The following is a 26,661-nucleotide window of genomic DNA, read 5'->3' as shown; positions in this document are numbered from 1 at the left end:
TCTCACTAAAAGTGTGCAAGCTGGCACTACTGAGCACTTACTCCACTTTTCCGGGCTTTTCTTTCTCTCTGAGATTACAGGGATAGAGATAATTCCTTTCTATGCGATTTCATTAAGCCACTAGACAGTGCTCTTACATTGTTTTGATCTTATAGCCTACTTACCACTATTATGTGTAGGAGAGTGTTATTAAAAAAAAAAAGTGAAAGGTTTACTCCTTTCTTCTAATAAGCACCAGTTATCCATTGCAGTAGAAATAACTACGGAAGATGTAAGTAATCCTTGGGATTATTAAAGCAGAGACCCAGCTACAGTCATCTCAATTGAAAAATACATATAGGAGCCTGCTATTTACAAAAGATCCAGAATTTCTTTAGGGTTTATTATATACTCACGAAAGGGTTCAGTTGTCTTTAAGGGAAACGCTAACTCTGATGTCTAAGAAATGTGTTTTAAAAAAGTCTGTCATTTAATTCCCACATTTCTTTGGTTGTTCCCTCTCCCTCTCTTTTTGTCACTTTTTGATACCATCTTGCTTTCGCATCCACAGTTACACACTAAAAATGATCTAAAGCCGAGAGTGGTTTATCCTGAAATGGCGAACCGCAGCTGTGCTCTGTGGTGTAGACTATCAAGATAAAAACAGTACATGATTTTAGCTCTCGTAGTGTTTATGTTTGGTGCCAGAGGTACTCAAGCATTTTCGCAATGTGTGTCTACAGTGCAGGCAGAAAGTCAGAAAGAGTGCAGTATCTTTTGAAATCTATACAGGATCTTGCTTACCCTGCTGGGTTTAATTTTAGAATACAGACTTTATCGTAAAGGGGAAAAATGTTTTTGGTATGTTACATTCTCTAATCAAATCCAGAAAAAAAGCTGTTGTGGGCATCGTTCATGAGATTAATCTACACCGGCAAATTTTTGTTTCCCTTTTAGTTTTCTAAAAATCCTGCACGAGTGAAATGTATTCATTGATGGTGCGGATCTGATGTCCTTGATATTGTTGCCCATGGCGTGGAATGGCGGAAGGGTGTATGGGGAGGAGTTGAGGTGGGGCGGGGGGTGAGGGGAGCTTGGTTGCCAGTGGGTGCAGAGTACCCGCTAATTTGTCCCCATGGAAAAATGCCTCCAGCCCCAGAGCACCCACAGAGTCAGCGCCTATGCTGCTGCTCCCCTTCAGAGTGCAGCTCACTACTCTCCCCCCCCCAACCCCACAGGTGGCCAGCCAGCTTCACCCTCTAGCGTATAAGTGGGGAGGGGCGCCCTAGCCCTCCCAAGCCTCTTTTTGGGCACTGAGCATGCCCAGCAAATAGGGATGGAAGGACAGACCAATCCATCAGCACAATGACTAGGACTGTGCCTGGCCCTGGTCCAGGCCACGGTTATGGAAGGCAGGCTGCTTGTGTTCTCCTCCTCCCCGACTGTGCACCCTGATAAGGGGTGGGTAGAGTCTTTGCGAGCACCAGGAGAGAGGAACCTAAACACCAAAGCTGAGTGGCACTAACATTGAAACAGGGAGTGGTTCGGGTCTTCTTCAGGGAAAAGAACTTACAATCCTCAACAGTATTTTATAAAGGGATACAGCATTTACATAGTTTGGTGTAACAAAGGAGAATGAAATAAAGGGTCCTACAGTATCAATATTGATATTTTTGTATACAGACTATCATCCAGCCACTAGGTGTCTCTGTGTGCTGTATAGAATTCCAGAGAGGATGAGCTCCCTGGTGAACAAGAGAGACAAAATGGGAACTCAAGCTCTTTGGAAGCCTGTTAGCTTGTTTTGGTAGGGGTAGCTGCTTTATTTAATAAAATGCCTCCTGTTTGAAAAGAGTTGTGATTCCTCATACCATGATGATGACGACATTTGGAGTGGAGTGTATAGAAACACGTGTGAATAACTCACGCATGCTGCTATGATGATATAAGCATCAGCAAACTGTAGGGAGTGCACATGCAGAATACCCAACCGGCCATTTGCATGGGCAGCTGCAGTAATTGCTTGTACAGAGTTTGTGTGTGAAAATCTGGTCCTCAAGCATGGTGGTTAAAAAAAATAAAATAAAATGGCTTGCTTTGTAAAAGTTGGCCCTGTAGTCTTTCTGTCATGGGCGTGTTTTAATGTAATGGGACATGATGACAGTTAAGTCAGAATTAGAATGCTCAGGAAAAGAATTCCCGTAACTGCTACCAATGGAGCCCAATTAGATTTCATTTCCCTAATTCAAGAAACAATCCCCGTCATTGTAGGGTCCAGTGCAGCCAAAGAAATGGCAGAGGGAGAGAGAAGTAAGGTGTCCTCAACACAAGGAAGTGAAGGCTCTTATTTTTCATGATTTGACACATTAAAAATGTAAATTTCTAGTTCTGTTTGGAAGCGTTTTAGGTGTCTAATTTGCACTTCTGTGTATTTGTACTGTTGTACGTTCTTCTGTATGTTAACACGTGCCCGGGAGTGATGCCTTGTGAGCTACTCTGGAAATACAAAATAAACAGGTTTCAGAGTAACAGCCGTGTTAGTCTGTCTTTGCAAAAAGAAAAGGAGTACTTGTGGCATCTTACAGACTAACCAATTTATTTGAGCATGAGCTTTCGTGAGCTACAGCTCACTTCATCGGATGCATACAGGGCGGGTGGCCTGGACTGCGTTGCAAAGTGGAACCGTTCTAGCACGCCTGCGCTAAAGGGAAAGAGACAGGCCCCACTGCCCAAATTAATTTATGGTATTTGAAAGCCCCCTCAGAATATGTTGCACACAACACACTCATGCTGGAAACAGCTGAACAGTTCCTCACTGCAATAGCCATTCCATTCCCTGAGAGGGCATTTTCAGAAACATCCACAGACCGATCCCTTGAGCGATTTAACTAGTTGAACAACAAGCTACGTTCATAGGTCTTATGGCTACTTCTTATAGTGCCACCTAGTCAGTAGTTTGGGGGTCAGGACTGTAAAGCTGAACAGTTCTAGCAATGAAGCTCTGAACTGTACCTCTGGTCATTATTCCAACCTTCCACTACAGTTGCCTATTTTAAGAAATGGAGAGATCATGTCAAGGCATGTTTCTTCTGTTATTCCAATGCAAATAATGAAACAACTGTGACAGAATGAAAAGAATAAAAAGCACTCTGAGAAAGGGAGTTTTAAAAACAATAGGTTAGATCGTCAGCAGGTGTAAATTGCCTCGCGCTGTTGACTTCTACAGTTCACACCAGCTGAGGATCTGGCCTAAGGTGAGCAGATGTCCCGATTTTATTGGGACAGTCCTGATTTTTGGGTCTTTTTCTTATATAGGCTCCTATTACCCCCCCGCCCACCCCATCCCGATTTTTCACACCTGCTGTCTGGTCACCCTAATCTAGCCTGTGATGTTCATCAGTGTTATCCATTTTTCACAGTTCAGAACTTTGTTGGAGCTCTTCAGAACATTTGCAAACAGAACAGACTCTTCCAGATACATGGAATGTATCTGCTCCCATAAAGTCAATGGCAAAACCATGTGATTGCAACGTAGACCATGCCCTAGCTCCTACAACCCCACTCTAATTTCAGAGAGTAGAAGTTGGCATTCCCCAGTGCTGGGCTTAATTTCATAGCTTGGGAATTACACTAAATAATTGTGCATGTCTGTCGTGGCTTTGACCTACAGACCAAGATATGTGGTGTATTCAAATAAATATTGTTAGTTTGAAAACTAAGCTAACCCCTACCAGAAAACAAATAAAAGAAGCAATTTAGCAGAGCTCTAGATGGCTTCAAAGGAGCTGAGATCTTAAACATTTTTACAAGTCTTTTATGACTGTCTCAACCACCTTTTATCTTGATCAGTTTTGCCATAGTGACTAATGACGCCTGCTGGCAGGTACAGAATGGAACATTTGCAGGAGTTCCTGTGGTTACAAGCAGCTATGGCTTTTCATGATTTCAGCAGACGTGTTTCTTTCCTCGCTATCCCTCCCCCCACGCCTCGTGCTCCTGAGGCCAGAGCAGAATTTTCTAAACCTAGTCACCTACTTGATCTGCGTGCATAATTTCCATCTGTGTAAATGGAAGTGGCGCAGATGCACCGAGAGGAAAATGTTCCTCTAATTTCTCTGTGCTCCGGCCTCCCAGAGGGATTGCCTCCACGGTTTTGCAATCAACATTTCGCCCACAACAGAGGAGAGATTTGTCTTCCTGGAGACACTGTGTTGAGGAGCAATGAAGTTTAGGGCACAGTGCAGCCTTCCTGGCTGTCTGAAGCCTTTACTAGTACAAAAGCAAGCAGCCAGCATACAGCTGATAAGTGTTGGCAAGAATTTGCTCCCCTAATTATTCTCCCTTATGCATAGATAATTTTAATATAGTTGCACTTATCAACCCTGCTGTTATTGGAGTTGCGAGGACTGACCTGCTAATCATAACCAAAAATTAATGGAAATTTTCAGTCGTCGAGACAGTGGTCTCTGAAGTGCTCAGAGAGCAGCTTCAAAGGGGAATCGAAAAGTGAAGCAGCATGTGTTGCCCTTACGGCTGTAGATAAAGTGGCCCAATGTCAGTTACTGAGGTACTTGGGGCGGGAGGCAAGAAATAAAACTGGAGGAGTGTAAGAAAGAGGTTAAGAGCCAGATCTTGGGAGGTGCTGGGCCCTCTCAAGCCCCCATTGAAAACAGGTCAGCAACATGCAGAAACCAGACTCCTGGGTTTAAAAAAAAGAAGAAAATGCATACTTTGCAAGAGTATGGTGGTTCTAGAAAGAGAAGTGCTTCAGCAAGACAGGCCAAATCAATTCCATTGTTACCGTCCCCATAGACTTTAGCGGCCAGATCCTCACGTGGTGTGAATTGGAACATCACAGTTGAAGTGAAGTGACATCAAAGCATCCATTCAGAGTTACGCCACCTGCGGATCTGGCAGGTAATTGCCAAATAGCACTGTGAGTTTGTGTAGATACTTCACAAAGCAGGTTTCAGAGTAACAGCCGTGTTAGTCTGTATTCGCAAAAAGAAAAGGAGTACTTGTGGCACCTTAGAGATGAACCAATTTATCTGAGCATAAGCTTTCGTGAACTACAGCTCACTTCATCGTATGCTCAAATAAATTGGTTCGTCTCTAAGGTGCCACAAGTCCTCCTTTTCTTTTCACAAAGCAGTTCTCATTCATCTTTTCAGAGGTTTTCTTTAAAATGCCATGGATCCATTTTGACTGTAGAGATAAAATATCTTATCAGTGCAGAGGACCCACAGAGTCCGTAAACATGCTTTTATGTTGGTGAGGCTAAAAGAAAGGACTGATTAGCTTGTCTGAAATACCAAAAACTTGGCTTGCCTGTACACCCATCTCAAAGAGAGAGAGATTTTTGAACATGATGTTTTTGAATCATAGTTTGGTAAATTGCACTTAAATAGTTCTGTCTTGGGCACATTCAAAATGAATTTATAGATGGATGTTTGGAGTACTGGCTAGAAGAGAAATAGTTTTATAAAATAGGAATAAATTGCTTATATGTGCAAAATAAAAATGGTTCAAGGAACAGATTTTCTTTAGCACTAGCAAATGGAAAATAGAATATCATTTAATCCATTCCACATGTGTAGCTGAGGATCTTTTTAAAAGTATGTTTATTGGTTTTCAGGCTAATCCAATATTGGGGGGGGGGGAACTGTATAGACAATGAGAAGATGATTTATAGAGCAGTAAAAGAGGTTGGATAGGAAAGTATTCATAATCTGATAAATTCTAGCTTTGGAGTCCTGCTGCCTCCTGGAGAGAAATCGCATCCCACAGTCTTCAGGATAACAAATTGATATGGTTGATGTGTTTGAACATCTCTGGACAAAAAATAACTTTGTTAATTTTGAGCTAAAGTTGCTCTAACCTATTTCCTCACAGCAACTCAAACATTAAAGAGGAAGAAAACCCTCCAGTAAGGCAACTTTCCCACCCAACCCAATACCAAGCTCCAAGAGAGCACGGCTACGTTCGTGAGATTCAGCCGCACCAACATGCTTGGAAACACATATTTGTAGCTGGGCCCTGTATGTGCTGGATGCAGTGGTGGAATTAGTTGTGGCTCCGATTCTGTGGCTGGCTCTACAGGGTCGAGGAGCGTTGGTGTGGCTCCAAACTTTCCCAGCTAGCTGTGCCCCAACAGGTTATAACACCAGCCAAAAGGAGCCAGACAGCAAGAGGGCCCTGGCCATGCCCCCTCCCCCCTCCATGCCTTCTGGGGGCGGGCGGGGGGGGGGGTTTAAGAGCTGGCTGTTTCCAGCGGAATCCTAAGGTGGGAAGATACGGTGGCTTTCCTACTTCTACCAGTGCTGCAAAGGGGCTGGGCTGCAGAAAAGCATCTGGCATTTTCAGTGCAGCAATGCTATCCCCCTCAGTAAATGCATGGGAGAACTGAAAATCACACTGCAGGGCCCCACCTTTGCTCTGGCGTACCTTAGGAGACGCGCAAACAAACGCACGTCTAGGCTGTAGTAACACTGTGGCTTGGGGAGGGTGGGGCAGCCCAGCTCTACAATACACACCGCTAAACAAAAATCATGCATAAATATTCGTGACATCTTCTAGTGAAATCAGCTCCTGTGGACGTTCCTAATGTGGGTTTAGTGAAAGAAGAAGTTGCCAGGCTGGAGTTTTAAGTTGCTGTATTGCAGTGTGGAGGGTTTTTTTTTATCCCTGCTGAGCCTAGACTGTGGTTGCTGGCTCAGGTGATGTTGCTGGCACATGGAGTGTATCTGGGTAACAGAGAGGCTGAAGAGGAAGGACTGTGCTACCCAATCTCTGAAGGAGATCCTGCCGTGTAAGCAAACTGAGCCAAATACCTGGACCTGAAGCAGATCCTCTTGGACCTTAGCATCCTGCGATGGGCCAGACGAAATGTTATGGGGGACAAGCTGAATAGGTTCTTCAAGCGGAGGAGGAGTACAACCAAAAAGCAGCTTACAAAACAAGTCGAAACAGAATCAGAAGCTGGCAGATTCTCCTCTCGGCTTCAGGTGGTAGACTTTTGTTCTGGGGCTTGGTAAATGGATATAAAACAGTTCTCTTCCATTTGGTTGCAGCTCAGGTCGATAGTGTTTGAAAGACCTTTCCATCCAGTGGAGGGGCAGCTGCTTCTGTTGGTGGGCAGACAGGTTTCCACTTTCGGATGGCGGACATGCCTCTTGTAAATAGTGCCTTTCTTGTTGGGAGCCTCAACAAAGAAACCCAGGACTGAACATGCAAGGAGACCAAACTCCCTCCTTTTGCACTCTGCTGTGCTCTCTCTAGATGGAGGGAGAACAATGTGTTGAGGGCTGCCTTGCAGTTCTGTTGATTCTGTGGATACCCCTGAAGACATCAGTTTCCACTGCTGTCACGTTATGATGAGCGCTACAATTCACATAATTAAAACAACAGCCTCAGTAAAGCCCAGTCGTATGGTATAACTGAGGGCCGGGTAAAAACGGATTTGGGGATTTTATCAGACACAAGTTGACTCTCTTATTGGTTGCTCTGAGTAATCTCCTGAATGAGCAGGATAACCTCCAAACTCCTCCTTAGAACCTACTTAGTCTGTGAAGTTTCCAATGTATAGTGATGCACTGGTGGTGTCTGAATGTGTTCTTGTACTTTGACTAGTATCTTATGTATCACACCTAGGTTGTAAACTCCTTGGTAAAGGGACATTTGATTATAAAGTACCAAGCACACCCATTAGCCTTCTATGGTAATAATAGCCTGCCCCAAATTCTGATGCTCTGGAAGATCATTGGTGAAATGTGTTTTTTCTGGGGCTGAAGTTGCTAGACTCTTTTCGACACATTTAATTTTGGCGAGAGCTGGCTGCAGGAAAATGGGGTGCTTTTAACAATCAAAAAGAGTGAGTTTCTGGAAGCCTGCTTGCTGAGATAGTCATGGTTATTCTTGCAAGCATTCTTCTGATCTTCCATTCCTTGATTTTTCTCCATCATCGCAAAAATTAATGGAAGTGAAATTTGCTTTCCTACTCTCGCTCCTTGTGATCTTGCTGAAGTTTTAAAGACATACCTTTTTTCTTGCCTGTGTTTTGGTTATTCTGGAACTTTTATTTGGAGTTCCTTTTCTATATTTAGAATGTGTATTTTGCATCTGCAAGGTAATACTTTTGAAATGCAAAACAGTCCATTAAAGTTAATCTGGGAATACCACAGCTAAATGATTTCTCTAGACTCACTCCTTTGCTCCCATGTAGTCTTCATTGGCTTTATCCACATGCCTGTGCCAAGCTGGAAAAAACTACTTTAAGGCTGGTTTCTGCAGTCCTTACATCAATTCAATATTCTTGAGTATACACTATAGGGCCATGGTTTTCAACCTTGTTTCATTTGCGGATCCCTAAAAAAATGTCGAAAGCAGGTGTGGAAATTCAACCTGTGGTCCGCGGACCCCAACCATAGAAGTCTAAAACTGAAAACTGACTGAACAGAATTCAACTATAAATGTTGCGTTTGCTCTGCCCAGCATTTAATGAGAAAGGGCGCTAAACTGTGGGCTTCTATGGTCATAACACCACTTCCAGGTTTTGACCTGTTAGGTGGGGGTATTCGCATACTTCTGATTGATCAGAAAAATGGAATGCCATTTCTGGGATCTGAAACTTTTATTTTCATAGTCAACATTTGCGGATCCCTGAAACATAGTCTGTGGATCCCCAGGGGTCCGCGGATCCCAGGTTGAAAACTACCACCATAACTACAACATAACTTCAGATTTATTCCGAATGCACCTTTCGACTAAATTCTGCAGGTACAATATGTCAGCGGACTCTCTCCAGGATTACACAACTGTAAAAGATCAACATTTATCACGTGAGCATAAAAGGCCTGCAGCTTCTTCCATGCTGACCTGTTGTTTGGGAATGAACAGAACGTTTCTAGGTCACTGAGCCTCCTGTAGGAAGTGGCACACGTTGTAGCTCTGCAGTTTATAATTTTATGAGTAGCCCCTCGTTTAGTGTAAGTATCAAAAGTTATTACCGTGATCAAGCATGTCGATCTGTATGCAGTGAAAAGGACTGAGCCTCTTTTACAGCTAGGTTCTATCGAAAAGAACAAATGTGAATAGTATTCGGGTTATTTGCCCGGTGTCTTTGACGGCTGAGAGTTAACTGTGAGACTCGTTATTACTTTTAGAACTACGTGCTGCTTATAACCCTTTTTTCTACTGGCGTACAGCCATGAGCTTTGTGGGGCAAAGCGACTTTTCCTGCGCTCTGTTCGTTAAAGCTGTAAGGGATGCTGGCTCCTGAGATCGGAATTTGGTTCGAGGGACAGGGTTGGGTTGAGCCTCCTGATTTTCACCAATAAGCTAAAACTTCGGTGGGCGTCCCTGGAAACAGCCTGAGTGCTTTAACTCCCCAAAGGGCCTGACTGACTTGCAGCTCCGAAGAGCAGAGCCACTCCACACGGCAGTGGTTTAGTCAGGCTGTGTAAGAACGCTTCTCCACCTCTCGCTGAGTACCCCAGAGGGCCTCAGTAAGCATTTTGCTCTTTCCTTCAGCCACCACACTTTTCTCATTAGGAAGACATTGAAGAGACGTCTCTTTTTTTTCCTGTCCATCTTTCTCCCTTTCCTTTCTCCTTCCCACTGACGCAGTGGTTTTTGTGCACACGAAATAAATGCCTGCTTAGTCGGGTAAGTAATCATCTTCAGTTTGTAACATAGGAAAGCATAAGCCATTTAATCTGAGACTAATATTTACACTTGGAAAGTTGTTTTCAGTTGTAATATTCTGTATCCATCTGTAAACTCAGGGTTGCTTTTGCAATTAGGCAGGAAAACTGAGCTAACTAGCTCAAATGTTGGAGAGAGTTTTGGTCTCATTTAATTACTGCTGCTAAATTACAGTTCAGAGACTTGATTTAACTAATATAGGATATTAATAATATCTGTACTTCAAGTGGGGTTTTGTTTTGTTTTGTTACCTAGGGAAGTTGTAAAATTGACAGAACCGTGGCTTTGCACAGCTTCTCTTACCAACTTCAAAACCACGGGTAGTTATTTAGTGCGTTAAGAGTCTAAAATGTAAAACACTGTGGGATCTGGAGCTTATCTTTAGCTCTTAGTTTCAGAATGTAGCGTATGTCATCTCAGCTGCTGTGGGGATTTGTGTGGAATGACAAAATGCAAATCTTGAACCTTTTGACAGCTGTGTTTAATACAGGCTAAAATGTTGTTTTTAACTCTTGGATGTTGACTTTTTGTATTAAAAATATTAGCATGAATTCTAAAGGGAATGTAGACTTTCTCTGATGCAAAGTAAAGCACTTTTTTTCTTTCAAGTAAAAGAAAGATTTTTTTAAGTAATGAAACTTACTGGCTTTTGAATACTTTTGCAAATAAGCAACTAGCAAGTCACATTTCACATGTTCATTGGTTAGTCATAAATGACACTTTTGAGTGGAAAAAAGATACTTCTCGCAAATACAAACTAGTACGCCGTCTACAGAATGCTGGTCTGCATTAAGTTACTTTGGCTATTGGCTGCTATAGATATGTTTAACCTCCTCCAGTATTTGCATTCGTTTAGCCAGTTTAAATCATTTGTATGCTTTGGGATTCCTGCTTTCTTCAAGCAGATGTGTTTATCTGCACAACTGGTGGAGTAATTGGAGAGGCAGACATAGTGATCTGTGTATACAGACAGAGCAAATATCCACTTGGGAGGGAGTGGATTAGGACAATTCTTAAAATAATCAGTGGCAAAAACTTGAGAACATAGTGCCGGACAAGTGAAGGTGTCAAGTGAGCTGGAGCAGTGAAAACCTTATAAGTTTCTAATTCTGTTCATCATATTACAAACGGCCCCTTCGTGGGGATAAAAAAAATAAAAATGATCCAATATTATGAATCTGTAGAGTCAGTGCACATCCTACACCCACAGACCTGCGCATAATCCCAATCGTAGGAGCAGTTGGCTGACGTAAAAAAAGTAAAAGAGAAATGCTATGGCCAGGCTTACTTGACTTTATTTCTGTTGAGAGAAAGGGAAATAAAATATTTTTGCACTAACAAATAGTTGATCCATCCTGGAGCAGAAGACTATACTTGTTCTTAAGGCAAATTCCTCTGAAAGTGTGAATCATTTACTTTGGATTTTCGTGGTGGAGGCTTGGAGATGATTAAATGTTCTGTCTGCAGGAAATTACCAGGGGATTTGAGTATTTTCCTGAATCAGCCTCAGATGGGACACAGTTTTTGGTGTAATACAAGAAAGTACTGTTACATGGCAATCTTTCTGTGTTGCGCTGCCTATTGACAGAGCAGGCCTCCCTGAGCCTTTCAAAGCTCTGGTTACGCAAGAGTATTTTTGTTACATTACCATTTAAGTAATCGGAGCAACATGCTGATTTCGCTAATGATCTTGATTAAGTTATCACTTATTTCCTTAATTAGCTGCTGGATCTACTTATACCTTCAATGAGTTTATTTTCTTTGCTCTTCTAGTGATTAGAATCTATATGAATTTTTGCAGAGGTGACTCTCTCCTTGTTAGGTAACACTAGAGCTTAAATTGAAGGGCTGTACCACTACCGAGCCAACACATAACAGTCCTGTTCGATTGTTTATGGCATTTGTATTGCAGGGCTGGGGAGTGGGAAATAAGGACGGCATTGTTAAAGCTGCCTGGGCTACCAGTGAGCGCATCATTCATGAACAGAAAAGGAGTAAAGATGTCAGGGAGAGCAGGAAACTGAAAATACAGTCTTGTGTAACAGCCCTGAGCTGCTCCCAGTGAGGCGAAGCAAAATGGCATCTCTTTGGGACTTTATCTTTTGTCAGTGATGATTCAAAACTACAGAGGATCCCAGTCAGGGAGAGAGTATGGCTTTTAGAATGCCTCTCTCCAGAGAAGATGCCTATGTGCTTAAAATATTTCTGTAAGATACTTTGGTGGATTTTAACTAGACCAGAGGGCACAGCACTGATGGAAGGCTACCTAAATATGCACCCAGACATTTCAAATCTGAGAAGGGGTGACAGCTACCCAGCATTGTTTGATGTGTCACTGAAAAACAGACCAGCCATTTGTATCTGTTGGTGGCAGTTGTTCTCAAACAGAGAGAGGATTTAACAGCATTTACAAATGTGTCTTAGAAATGGGCATGTTAAATATGTTAATTATATACAATAATGGGAGGGTGGTTGCTGTCTCCAACCCAACCAGAGAAAATATTTTAAAACGATATGCAGTACAAGTAGGCTAGCTGAGGTGTTTGAGCACAAGGCCACAAGAGGGGTGTGTGTAGACATGCACTATCTGTGGGACAGCTTGGGGAAGGGGTTGTGTCTTTGGACCTTCCTAAATTCTCCAGCATGCGGGAGAAATGCGCTGTCTGCACTATCCTTTGGGAAGGTGCATCCTTCTCTTCCCAATGAGCAGGGCCGGCTCTGTGCCTTGTAGGGGCAATCTGTTGATGCGAGGATGGAGTATTCACTGGGCCTTACACAAGATGCAGGGGAGAGAGGGAAAGGTTTTTTGCACCCATTTCCACTCTGCTCATGTGTAAAGGCCAGGGACGACGCAGCCCAAAATGTAGGTACAGATCTTTGTATCGTGTAGAATCATAGAATCATAGAATATCAGGGTTGGAAAGGACCTCAGGAGGTCATCTTGTCCAACCCCCTGCTCAAAGCAGGACCAATCCCCAATTAAATCATCCCAGCCAGGGCTTTGTCAAGCCTGACCTTAAAAACTTCTAAGGAAGGAGATTCTACCACCTCCCTAGGTAACGCATTCCAGTGTTTCACCACCCTCCTATCTGGTAGAGTGTTGGAGGCTGACGTGGGAGGGGCGCTGCACTCGGCTTGTGCGAACAACTGTATTTAGATGGTCGCTGTTGGTAAGGGGGAAAGTGCATGCGTGGAATGAAGTCATGCATTACTGTCACACCGTCCAGGATTGCAGGAGTGCCAGGGAGTTGTCAGAGCTCCTGGGTCAAATCATTAACAGTGTCTTTGGAAATTATACACAGTGTTTAATCTTCAAATGCCTTTTCGGGTTCTTTGCTCTGAGGAAGCGCACCCAGCCAAGTCACGGAGCACATACCTTCCAGATAATAAAACACCTTCCCTCCTCCAATTCAGAGCACAGCACTGGGTGTCTTTCCAGTGCTCTGCTAGAAGGCGCACTCCTAGTGGCTTTTGTAGGAAATCGCATGTTACTGTCAAATTAGCACATTCGGCTGAGCCGATGGGAAAACTTTTGATAACATCCTGTGGAAAAACCCACTGAAGATGTACTATGTCTGTAATAATGAATACACCAGAGTAGGCATTAGTGTTGCTTAGTGCAGGGTCAGTTGTGTTTGTATTCATCCATTGAGGGAGGGGAGGGGACAGCAGACTCTGACGCACAAATTTCAGTTAGCTATCAATATTGAAACATCTCCTTATTTTAAAAATAGCATCATAGCCGGGGGCCTGTCTGTCACTAAGAAGTGCCAATCAGTATTGGAGCCCCATTGTGGTAGGCACAATCCATACACATGCCCCAAAAAGCTTACAGTCTAAATAGACAAAGGAAGGATTAGTATCCCCATTTTACAGATGAGGAACTGAGGCACCCAGAGAGTAAGTGGCTATCTAAGGAAGATTGTGGCAGAGACAGGAACTGAACACAGATCTCCTAGGTCCTAGCCCAGAGCTTTTAACCACAAGACCATCCTTCCTATCCTTGTCATCAAGCAAACCAGCATATTTCATAGAGGTATCTGGGAAATTTCTTGCAACATAACATCATATACCCCCCTGAGGCTGCAAGGATTTTCTGTTTCAAAATGTTGACATTTTGGCTACCAAGGGCTTGACTGACATGTGAGGCCTTTTAACAGGAAATCAGAATTGGTTATGAGAGCAGTGATTCTCAACCAGGGGTACACATACCCCTGGGGGTACACAGAGGTCTTCCAGGGAGTACTTAACTCATAATGATGTTTGCCTAGTTTTACAACATGCTACATAAAAAGCAGTAGCGGAGTCGGTACAAACTAAAATTTCACACAAACAATGACTTGTTTATACTGCTCTATAGGCTACACACTGAAATGGAAGTACAATATTTATAGTTCAGTTGATTTATTTTATAATTCGATGGCAAAATGAAAGTCAGCTACTTCTCAGGAATACCTGAAATGGGACATTTTTGTGTTTTTATCTGATTTTTGTAAGCAAGTAGTTTTTAAGTGAGGTGAAACTTGGGGGTATGCAAGACAAATCAGCCTTCTGAAAGGGGTATAGGTTGAGAGCCCATGTAATAGATCACTTGGTTCATCCCTTAGGGCAGAGATGAGCAAACTATGGCCTGCGGGCCACATCCGGCCCGCAGGACCATGCTGCCCGAGCCTTGAGCTCCCGGCCAGGGAGGCTAGCCCCCGACTCCTCCCCTGCTGGCTCCCCTCTCCCGCAGTTATGCTGCCGTTATGGCTCTAAACGGCATGGTAATGGGGTGGCGGCAGCATGCATACGGCGGTGAAAGTCTGGGCAGGCGTTCCGGGGGGCAGTCAGGGGACAGGAAGTGGTTGGATGGGGTGGAGGTTCTAGGGCGGTCAGGGGTCGGGGAACGGGGCGGGTTGGATAGGGCGTGAGAGTCCCGGGGGGGCCTGTCGGGGGGCGGGGTGTGGATAGGGGTCGGGGCAGTCAGGAGACAGGGACCGGGGGGGTTGGATAGGGGGTGGGGTCCTGGGAGGGTGGTTAGGGGTGGGAGATACCAGGAGGGGGTGGTCAGGGGACAAGGAGCAGGGGCGGTTGGATGCGTCGGGGGTTGTGAGGGGGGCAGTCGGGGGCGGGAAGTGGGAGGGGGCAGACAGGGGGCGGGAACCAGGCTGTTTGGGGAGGCACATCCTTCCCTACCCAGCCCTCCATACAGTTTCTCACCCCAATGTGGCCCTCGGGCCAAAAAGTTTGCCCACCCCTGCCTTAGGCCTACCATTGGGTTATTCTATGCGGGATATTTTCCGGTACTTTGACATCCTTATTTTACCCATGCCGTGCAATGGGCCTTCCATTACTAGTCTTGGAGAATGTTCAACTCTCTGATACAGTGGTTCCCAAACAGAGGTCCTTGGACCTCCATTGGTCCACAGAGCATTTGCTGGTTATCTGTAGAGAGCAGTTGTTGCTCTGTTGTTGGCTCTCTTCACATTAAGAGAAATTAGGAAAGTATCTAATGTATTTTTAACCTGACTTGACCATGTAAGCAATTGTGGCTGCCCAAGGGGTGTTATTTGATCACCTGTGGTAGGAGAAATGTCCATGAGGTTACATCAAGGGATGGTCCACTCTGTAAATGTTTGAGAATCCCTCTAAGTTAATCTCTGCTCAGTATGTGCTTATGCATTCTTTTTCTGTGTCTGGTGCATCGAACTCTGCACGAGCGCTCATTTAGGAGTCAAAGTCTCTTAGTCCAAGCCGTAGAGGCTCATGTTCTTAGCTCTGAAGATCACTGATGATGTACAAGATGACAATTCACAGTCCTGACATTAAGCCTAATTTTTTCTGCTCCTAGTTGCATCCTGTTACTCTGAAATAGCCCGTTAATACTTCCTCGCCAACTCTGTTAAGTTATGGAGGACTTGCTGAAATGTACCATGTAGAATGAGGCTGATTCCATATTTAAAATGCAAGCCAAAAGAGACACAAATTGGGGCTGTCCCAAGTAAAACAAAACTGAAGGGTTGCTTTGTGACCTTCCGATAAATCTTAACATCTGTGCCAAAAAAGTTATATATTCTGGATGGATTATCAAGAGTTGTAAAATATGCAGGATTTACTCTGTACTTTTTTATTTTATTTTTAGCACTGACTAAATTTTAAATATACCACACTCTTCTCTTTCTTAAGGAACTTTAGACCAGAAACATGACAGGTCAGATTCTCTGGTGCAGAACTCCAATTTCACCCTGGGGTAATACCACCAAAATCAGTGGGGTTACACTGGTGTAACACTGGAGTGATGCAGTGGGAAATCAGACCTCGTACCTCTGCAAGAGTCAGAGTGCTCCAGCTGGAAAATGCGCACACGGCTGTCCTAAAAATCCCATGGGTCAGATCTGGCAGTCAATACAAGTTGGTTTCACCAGCTATAGAATACCATATTTTAGTGTTGCCAACTCTTGTGATTTTATCACTAGCCTTTACATATTTGGTGTTCCTCTTGAAGCCGCAGGTCCTGGAATCAAGTGACCATGTGAGAATCTCAGCTTTCCTTTTTTTTAACTAAGCTGCCTGCCCTAATAGTTGCAGAGAAATATTTGAAAGCATGAACTCTAAAGGCTCAATATCTAGAAGGCAAATAAAAAGAACCTCTTATTATTATTGATTGATCTCATGATTTTAAGACAATCTCATGATATTGAAGTCCTGATTCATGATTTTTGCATGCTCGGGGTTGGCAATATTGCATCTGAAGAATATTTTGTCTATCTTTTGCACTCATTTCTTACCCTTTTTGTATGTATACATGTAGTTTCAATGGGAAAAAATTAAAGTTGGAGAAAGGAACAGTGAACGTGGTTAAAAAATCAACATTTTCCCACAGTTAGCATATAGCAGCCTCTGAAATTACCTCCCTTTTTTATGCTTCTAGCTCAGATATCACTGGGGAGACACTGAGTTAACGCTGACAGCTTGATTGGAAGTATTGTACTGTAGGTGTAAGATGCTGCTGTGTGCCAGGTTGGATACTCCCATAGTGGGTTTGTGCAATAGAGGTTGTCTGGGTGGGTAAGTGAGCTGTGGTTGTGGAATGTTCTTACTGTTTACATTTTAGAGGCAGATTATCATATATGAAATGGAGTCCCTGGTGCTCAGTTCTCCCGTCCCTTAGACCCATGCAGTCTCACTGAGCTTAATGGAATTGCACAGGTGTACATGAAGCCAGAACTGAATAGAAAGAAAGGATGGGTCTGTGGTTAAGACACTGGGCTGAGCCTCAGGAGTTTTGGATTCAGTTCCTGGCTCTGCCACAGATCTCTGGGTAACCTTGGGCAACTCACTTGACCTTTCTGCCTTTCAATTGCCCACCTTTGAATCGGGATTAATAACGCTGCCTTTCACACAGACTCTGTCTGTCTATTTAAATCATAAGCTCTTTGGGGTAGGGACTGTCTCTTGCTATGAGTATGCACTGCAGCTAAGCACAATGAGGCCTGGTCTTGTTTGAGGGCTACCAGAAGATAAATAAATGATAATGATAATAATTTGGCCCCAAGGTTTATCCATAAACTCCTATTGCTGGCTTGTCTCTTCAGCCTTTCTGCACAAACTTTGGTTGTAAGGTGGAGCGAGGTGATTGCTATTTGAATTCTGTTACGTGACCTGACACTTTGGGTTTGGATTTTCTCCTCCTGCTTTAGACTATGGACTGATGTTTCCAATATTTCATTATATGTCCATATTTCCAGCTCATACTGTGTTGTGAAGGGATAAAAGTGAAGGAGAAAGGTAGACTGGTAATGAGGTTGCTGCTTAATGACATCAGGACTGAAAGGGAGGTACCCATTAAATATGATCTGGAGGATGGTGTGGATAGCACTCTCAGCAAATTTGCGGATGATACTAAACTGGGAGGAGTGGTAGATACGCTGGAGGGGAGGGATAGGATACAGAAGGACCTAGACAAATTGGAGGATTGGGCCAAAAGAAATCTGATGAGGTTCAATAAGGATAAGTGCAGGGTCCTGCACTTAGGACGGAAGAACCCTATGCACAGCTACAGACTAGGGACCGAATGGCTAGGCAGCAGTTCTGCGGAAAAGGACCTAGGGGTGACAGTGGACAAGAAGCTGGATATGAGTCAGCAGTGTGCCCTTGTTGCCAAGAAGGCCAATGGCATTTTGGGATGTATAAGTAGGGGCATAGCGAGCAGATCGAGGGACGTGATCGTTCCCCTCTATTCGACATTGGTGAGGCCTCATCTGGAGTACTGTGTCCAGTTTTGGGCCCCACACTTCAAGAAGGATGTGGATAAATTGGAGAGAGTCCAGCGAAGGGCAACAAAAATGATTAGGGGTCTGGAACACATGAGTTATGAGGAGAGGCTGAGGGAGCTGGGATTGTTTAGCCTGCAGAAGAGAAGAATGAGGGGGGATTTGATAGCTGCTTTCAACTACCTGAAAGGGGGTTCCAAAGAGGATGGCTCTAGACTGTTCTCAATGGTAGCAGATGACAGAACGAGGAGTAATGGTCTCAAGTTGCAGTGGGGGAGGTTTAGATTGGATATTAGGAAAAACTTTTTCACTAAGAGGGTGGTGAAACACTGGAATGCGTTACCTAGGGAGGTGGTAGAATCTCCTTCCTTAGAGGTTTTTAAGGTCAGGCTTGACAAAGCCCTGGCTGGGATGATTTAACTGGGAATTGGTCCTGCTTCGAGCAGGGGGTTGGACTAGATGACCTTCTGGGGTCCCTTCCAACCCTGATATTCTATGATTCTATGATTTATAGGATTGTATTCATTAACATTTTCACTGTGCTGACACTGGACAACAAAGCTCTCCTGAGAATTCAAACCTGTGTCATGTAGTGAAATAACTGGAAAGAGTTTTAGTCCAGAAAGCTTATGAATTCTTACACTGTTATACTAATATAGTCCTTGTACCTTAATCATACTTTGGATGAACAACAATGGCACTATGTCAGAAGTGTAAATTACTCTGAAACTACTCTGAAACCTGTCATTATGGGAATGTTTATGATAAATATTTTGGACCTGATTTTCTGACTGGCACCAACTTGGCTTCACATTTTTCAGGCACAATTAGTAACACTTTGACATCACACTTCCTGATTCATGGACGGGACAGGTAGTTAGGCAGATAGGCCTAAATTTGCAAGTGACTAGTGATTTGGGGGTACTTCTGTTTCAGAATGCTCAACTTGGAGACATGTTAAAGGGGCCGGATTTTTCAGAGTTTGAGTTCTCCTTGATTCTGAAAACCACCTTGTTGATTCAAGGCCAATAACCATAACCCATTGTAGGTGCAAAATTATGAACAGTATTATTTTGGAGTTCTCAATTATGCCCTCAAAATTAGATATGGGGTTAGTGTGGTACAAACACTCTTACTGATTTGGTAATTGTTATGAAATCACAAGTTGTAAAACATTAAATTACTGTGTGTTAAATCACATTGTACGCTTGGAATAGTTAAGCTAGCTAGTATTTGAAGTGTATTTGACTATTTGTGACAGTATAATTAATTTTAGCATACTGGCATGTGTCAATATGTATCCCTCAGTAATAAGTGAAAGTGTCTGAAGCAGTTGGAAACTAATAGAAAGATGAAACATTTCTGAGGAGAGAGAAAAGACTGAGGTTAATATTAAACTCATCTTGACAGCGGCTTTGCAGCATTCAGGATAATTTTGGAAACAAAATGCAAACGTGCTGTTTAATTTGACAGTTGCAGAAAGTGAGGTACCAAGAACAAATAGTGAAAAGATAGGGAAACGTGTGCTTATTGTAGCCAGGAAGTTGAAAGACATGATGGGGCTGATTTTGCCATCCGTATGTGTTCCCATTAATTTCGGTTGGATTCTTACCAGAACAGAACTGCGGAGTCAAACACTGCAAGTAACAGACATGAATATACCTGTAATTTCCAAAGGTCTCATTTATTTTTTCCTGCAGTGCATGAGAAATGAACCTTACAGTTCCCAGTAACATTAATGAAAATTGCATGGCTCATTCTTCTCTCACAGAGCTGAGAATTTCTCACTATGCGTCAACTTCTGTTGTGTCATGTTTTGTCATTTCATGTAAACTGATGCAGTGTAACACAATGCTTAGATGTGTTTGATTAACCTGCCTTCTATCCCACCGCTGAATAACTGATTCCTAACATTTGTGTGGATCATTGGCAGTGATGATTGCAGAACACTTACTGAATTTGCAAGTTAGTGGATGTCGCCTGTTTGAAATAGTCCGGATTTTCTTTTGGATGACTCAGAATTGGTCTAACGATGATCAAAGCTGTAATGCTTTTCCCATCTCGTTTTTCTAAACATGCAGTTTGTCATTCAAATACACATTTATTTTCTTGTGCTAGAACATTTGAGGAATCTTTGTTCTGGCTTCAAATGCAAAGATTTATTTTTTCAGTCTTTCATGTAGAGTTCATTGGCATCATAATTCCATTATTTCACCACCAGTATGCACTCACTAATGAAACTGTCCTATGCAATGCAGTTTCAGACTAAATATATACAGCCTGTTAACCTTATTTTATTATTAATATTTGTATTATAGTAGCACTCAGAGGCCCCCTAAGCACTGTACATACACATAGATAGAGACATTCCCTGCCTCAAGGAGCTTACAGTGTAAATAGACAGAGAAAGAGGTAATGGAAAGGAAGTATCATTTTCACTATTTTGTGCATGGCCCAAAGGGACTAGGTGATTTGCCCAAAGTTACCCAGGAAGGTTGTGACAGAACCTGGAATTGAGCTCTGCTCTCAAGAGTGCCAGTCCAGGGCCTTAACTACAGGACCATCCTGGTCTACATCCATCCTACTCCCTAAAAGTAAACTGTCATTATCTGTTGACATTTCCAATTTCTGGGATGAGCAAATGGGGTACAGCTTGCTTTCTGAAAGACTAGCACAGAATTATATTCATAGATTCCAAGGCTGGAAGGGACCATTGTGATCATTTAGTCTGGCCTCCTGTAGAACACAGGCCAGAGAACTGCCCCCCGAAATAATTCCTAGAGCAGATCCTTTAGAAAAACATCTAATCTTGATTTTAAAATTTTCAGTGATGGAGAATCCACCATGTCCCTTCGTAAACTGTTCCCCGGGTTAATTATTCTCCCAGCCTAGTTTATGCAATCCAGATTGCTCTGAATCAGTGACCTGTCCTCTTCGTTATTTACCACACCCCCAATTTTTGTGTAATTTGCAAACTTTTACCAGTGATGGTTTTATGTTTTCTTCCAGATCATAGACAAAAATGTTAAATAGCATAGGGCCAAGAACTGATGCCTGTAGGACCCCAGTGGAAACACACCCACTCAATGATGATTCCCTGTTGACTATTTTATTTTGAGACCTGTCTGTTAGCCGGTTTTTGTTTAAGCATTGGCTACCTTAGATGTGAGAGCATGTATCAGAATTTTGTGGCACATGGCACAAATTGGAAGCAAAGTGAAAGGCATGTCAAACATTTGCTCTTTCATCTATGGCCACACCACAACCTAGTAGCCACACAGCACAGGCTGCATGGCCCAGCTGATGAGCAGATGCAATGTGCCTTTCCCTTTGTTCGTATGGCTCACACATACTGGAACTCAGCATCTTGGTCAGTGTAAAGGGCCTAGCACAAACACTGTGCAATCTTAGTGGATATGTGAACTCTTGGCAAAGACTTCTGGGATTGAGGGAATCTTTGGATTCTCTATTGTGATGCCAGTCTGCCAGCTCAGATATAATGGTGGTTTGTGTGAGGTGGAGGACTTTGTGTAAATTCACATTTCAAAAATGGATGGAGGAGACCATTCTGAGTGAAAGTCTGCTTTGTTGTGTAAGTATAACCCATACTGAAGTCAGTGGAAACTGCATCCATTGTATCAGAGTGGAATACAGTACATAGATTTTGTGGCTAGAAGTTGGCATTACGATGATGTAGCCTGACCTCAGGCATAACGCAGGGCTTAGAATTTCACCCACTAATTCCTTAACTTCTTGTTGAACTAGAAGCTTGCTTTTCAGAAAGACGGAATCTCAGTTCAAGACCAACCGATGGAGAATCTACCACTTCCTTCTCCTGTAGGAATTCTCTTCTCCAGGCCAAATTCTTTGGCATCAGTGGAAGTGCATAGGTTTAACCGAGGAGGAATCTGACCCTCTTTGATTAGCTACATGAGTTTCATACACATGGCCAGTGTTCAATCTGCAGCTAGCCCCATACTGTAGCATTGTCCAAAAATATATGCTTCAACCTACCATAGTTATGGGTGTAGCTATGAGTTGAATATTACCAAGTGTTTCTGCAGAGTAGATGGGGAAGCCGTTTTTCACAACCTGCACTACCCAACAGCATTTCCATTGCTAGCAGGGAAGGATTGAAATGAATTCCTTTTTTCCCCTGGTTCTGAGCAGAGATTGGCAGATCTCCCCCACAACAAAATGTTGCCCCAATTACAGTAAGCAGAGGAAGTGCCTTTCAACATCAAATCAAATCAAAGGGATATCTATGTGTAATCTGGTGTGTTGCTGTTAGTTCCATGACCCCATGATGGAATTAATTTCTGTCCCTAAACACCCTCCCTCCCCTCCCCTCCCTCCCCATTCTCAATGATCTTTTTCCAAATTTCCCAAAATAATTAAGCCTTATTATAAAGGAATACCACATTTTTGATAAAAACAATTACATCTGCCTCTGGAACTTGAAACTGTCAGATATGCATCTGAGCTTGATTGTGTTTAAGATTTCACCTGTTTGGCCAGGCTTTTTAAAATGAGTTCCAGATCCACTTCCCCTGCTGTCAATGGCTATTGGCCAGGATGGTCTCTCTAGCCTCTGTTTGCCAGAAGCTGGGAATGGGTGACAGGGGATGAATCACTTGATGATTACCTGTTCTGGTCATTCCCTCTGGGGCACCTGCCTTTGGCCACTGTGTGAAGACAGGCGACTGGGCTAGATGGGCCATTGGTCTGACCCAGTACGGCCTTTCTTATGTTCTTACGTTCTTATGTTATCCTCATCACTTACTTTCTGAAGTTGTGATCGGGGGCAAGACAGGAACAAATGTCAGAGTATTACATGGGAATTGTCCATGCCTGAATGCCAGCCATGCACAGTACACCCAGTCACTTCAGAAATGAGTGACCAACTATCTCTGTGATGAACAATTTAATAAGACTTTGCACTTTTCTATAGAGCCTTTCATCTGAAATGCTCAAAGCACGTTATGAAGATGGGTAATAGGATTATCCCCATTTTGCAGAGGGGAAAACTGAAGGCCAGAGGGGTGAAGTGGCTACTCCAGAATCAAACCAGGTGTCAGTCGCACAACTGAGAACAGAGCCCAGGTCCTCTTCATTCTAAACCTCTACTCTAAGCACTAGGTGATACTTCCTCAGACAAATTCTTTGAGTTCTATAACTGCATGAAGGCATCTGTAATCTGCAGCCTCTGCCTGTGTCACTCTAGACCAGAGGTGGGCAAACTACGGCCCGTGGGCCACATCCGGTCCACGGGACCCTCCGGCCTGGCCCCTGAACTCCTGGCCGGGGAGGCTAACTCCCGGCCCCTCCCCCAGTGTCCCCCCTTCCCCCGCAGCCTCACCTCGCCGCTGGCACCATGCTCTGGGCCGGGGGGGGGGGGGCTGCGAGCTCCTGGGGCAGGGCAGCCTCAGAGCCCGGCCTGACCCGGTCTCTGTGCTGCGCGGTGCATGGCTGCAGTACCACCAGCCACCAGAGCTCCAGGCAGCGCGGAAACGGGGGTAGGGGGGGTTGGATAGAGGGCAGGGGAGTTCAAGAGGGTGGTCAGGGGACAGGGAGCAGGGGGTGGTAGATGGAGCAGGAGTCCCGGGTGGGCCATCAGGGGACGGGGAACAGGGGGAGTTGGATGGGGTAGGAGCCCTGGGAGGGCCGTCAGGGAACAGGGGGAGTTGGATGGGGTAGGAGTCCCGGGGGGGGCATTAAGGGGCGAGAAGCAGGGGGGATCAGATAGGGGTCGGGGGCCAGGCCACGCCTGGCTGTTTGGGGAGGCACAACCTCCCCTAACCAGCCCTCCATACAATTTTGGAAACCCGATGTGGCCCTCAGGCCAAAATGTTTGCCTGCCCCTGCTCTAGAATAACTGTCAAACCAGCCAAATAGGTTTGTTAGAAATTTAGTGATAAAAATACTGCTTGTTTGCCAAGCATTGCGGAGACTCAGCCGTGGCGAGGTGGCTGTGATTGCGGCTCACTATGCTAATGATCATGGTCTTGCTGATACCTTGAGCTCCTCCGATCTGTCTGTTTTAGCCGCCTGTTGTCTTTCCTCTTTGAGATAGGCACTGTCTTTTTGTGATGCGTGTGTAGTGTCTAGGACAGTGGGGCCCTAATCCCTAATTTGAGTCTCTTGTCTGCTATTGCAATATAAATAAAGAGATAACCGTTTTCTGCATAGAAGGACTTTTTATAGTTCAAGTATAAGCCCTTAAAATAAGGGGGCATCGTGTGAATACCTTAACATGGCAGCATGTAATGCCGTTGTAAAGCTGATTTGCAGTACCTGTGATTTTTCATTTCAGCCCAAAGGGTTGTGTTACTGATTGGGTGGCAAAGCTGAATCCCCGCAAAGAAAAAGATTCCTTCTGATCGCCACCTGTTTTTTACTGCTTTTTAGAAAAACGTTTTGTTCGTTGTCACAAAGATGTCCCTGTGAAGAACAATCCGTTCTAGAGCAGTCGGCAAAATACTTTCTGAGCCACCAAACAGCGAGATCAACAGAATCTCTGGCAGCAACCATTATTTTTAGAAGGCTGACGAATTTAGTCTGCTAATGTTTAGCAAACATGTTTGTTTCACCCTTTGAAGATAATGCTGCATGCAGCACAGTGGGGTGAGGAAAAATATGAAGAAATGGCCTGTGGTTTTTCAGCATGCTTAACGAATAATGGCTCATTGCAGCGGTAATATTAAATAATGACTTTTCCCCTAATGTTAAATACAAGTCGTGATTTTATGCTGGGCAATTTGATTTCACAAACCCTTCTTGTGCTTACTGTTAGCTCACTTCGCAATGGTCAATATGCCCTCGTGGTCTCAGGGAGAGGGATAATTGCAAAGCGGGATCTTTGAGATCTGGGCCCCGTGGTTGGAAGTGAGTCAACGAGCAGCCGGCAACACAGCATGCAGCTAATTGGTGCTGCTCAGCCATTCTCTGGCACAGGGCAGAAGCTGGAGGAAATACACCAAGATCCTGATCGATTGGCTTCAAGAGAAGTCTTTGCATTGTCTTCAGAGGGCCGTATCTCCTGTATCAGCTAGGGAAGTGAGGGGAGTGGGGAAGAGCAGGCGGAGTGGGTTGTAAAACATCGATCTCATTTTGGTTGTTGGTAGGATTGTCAACTTGGCAATATTTAAAAACCAGGCACTCTAGCAGGAGCGCTGGAACCTCCCCTACCCCACCTCTTCCCCTAAGGCCCCCCCACTGCCCTGCCTATTCCCCCAATGTCTCGCCCCTGCCCCACCTCTTCCCCTGAGGCCCCGCCCCCATCCACTCCTCTTCCCCCTTCCCCCTTCTCATCGCTTGCTGCTTTTCCCCTCCCGCTGCCCGGATCAGGAGGGACTTGCCTGTGGAGCTGAGGCTGGGAGCTGAAGCTGCCCGACAAAGGTAGGAGGCGGCCCTGGCTGAGTAGGGGCTGGAGCGAGTGATGGCCCAGCGCCTCCCACGCTCACAGTAATCAGACTTTGGGTGTCCGGTCAGGAGATCTGATTGGACACTGTCAGGTCCCCTTTTCGACCAGACTTTCCGGTCGAAAACTGGGCACCTGGCCACCCTAGTTGTTGGGTTTAGTGTGTGGGTGTTGGTGGCCTATGATAGACAGGAGGTCAGACTGGATGATCTAATGACCACATGGCTAACTCTCCAGAGAAGGAGCAAGTGCGGGGAGGAGTGTGTTGAAAGTAGTGTCCAAACTTTTGGTGGACTCAGACCCAATGTAGTCCTACTCCACCCCAAATCATAATCTTCCCTTACTGTGCTGATTACTTTCCCTATAGATCATGATATGAGAAGAGTTTTGTTGCGATTTGTAATACGGAAACTGGTTTAGCAGAGTTTGAAAAGGGATGCGTTTATAATACCAAAGGGATTCAGCTTTCAAACTGAGCAGTTTGATTGACTTCACCTTAGTCCCCTTTGATGTGGATTTGGGATTGATCTGTATTTCAACCATATAGATTTGACAGCTGACATGGTGACCTCTTTGCAGTGGCACATGGGGCTTTTTTAATGATTTTGATGCAGCTGGCTATTGTGTATTGTATTCGGTGGACGTTCCTGGTGTGGTTTTGGGAAAGGCCTATAGATTATGAGGGACTGTCCTCCTCCTATTAAATGTTATGAGGCAGAGACAATTCTCAATTACTTTATTTCAGCCAGAATATGTTTTGCCTAATTAGCAGTAAATTACCCCTGAAGAAGTTGTTGTTAAAAATATTCCTCTACATAATATCCAAATTGTTGGAAAAGAAGCAAATGAAATAGCTTGCAGACTAGAAAGCATATTATCAAGAAGGCTGTTCAAATTATACACTCAAATTAGTTAATATTGAGCAAATTATTTTTATCCCGAGTTTAATATTCGTACCTCTGAGGCAAATAAAACAATGAAATAGTTTGTGCCCCCAAATTTTTTTATAAATTCAGCTGTGTAAAATTTCAGTTCTGTAAGGTCTTAGAGGGAATATTAAAGCCTTTTAATTTCCATGAGTCAGATGCCATATAAATCACAGTCTGGGTGGTATATTTCATAGGTCACTTGTGGCCGGAGTGGTGAATTTCATGGTTTGTTATAAGCTAGGAAACTCTAATACAAACACAGAAAGCACAAGGAAATCTCAACATCTCATTCTATAAAGCAGTTTATTCCTAAGTATGAAAAAAAAACTCAAGCTACGATAGCAATGTTATTTCTAATTAAAACAGTGGGGGAAGG

At 44.0% G+C, this 26,661-nt stretch overlaps 1 protein-coding gene across 2 annotated transcripts in view; it reads left to right on the top strand.

Annotated features, from left to right (window-relative positions):
- The window catches only part of PRICKLE2 (prickle planar cell polarity protein 2), a 195,311-nt gene that overhangs the window by 76,893 nt on the left and 91,757 nt on the right, over positions 1–26,661 (top strand). The gene's annotated exons all lie outside the window — the stretch shown is intronic.

This window comes from Lepidochelys kempii, chromosome 7 (assembly GCF_965140285.1).
Source record: "Lepidochelys kempii isolate rLepKem1 chromosome 7, rLepKem1.hap1, whole genome shotgun sequence".
NCBI lineage: Eukaryota > Metazoa > Chordata > Testudines > Cheloniidae > Lepidochelys > Lepidochelys kempii.
This window is presented reverse-complemented; position numbering and strand designations above follow the sequence as displayed.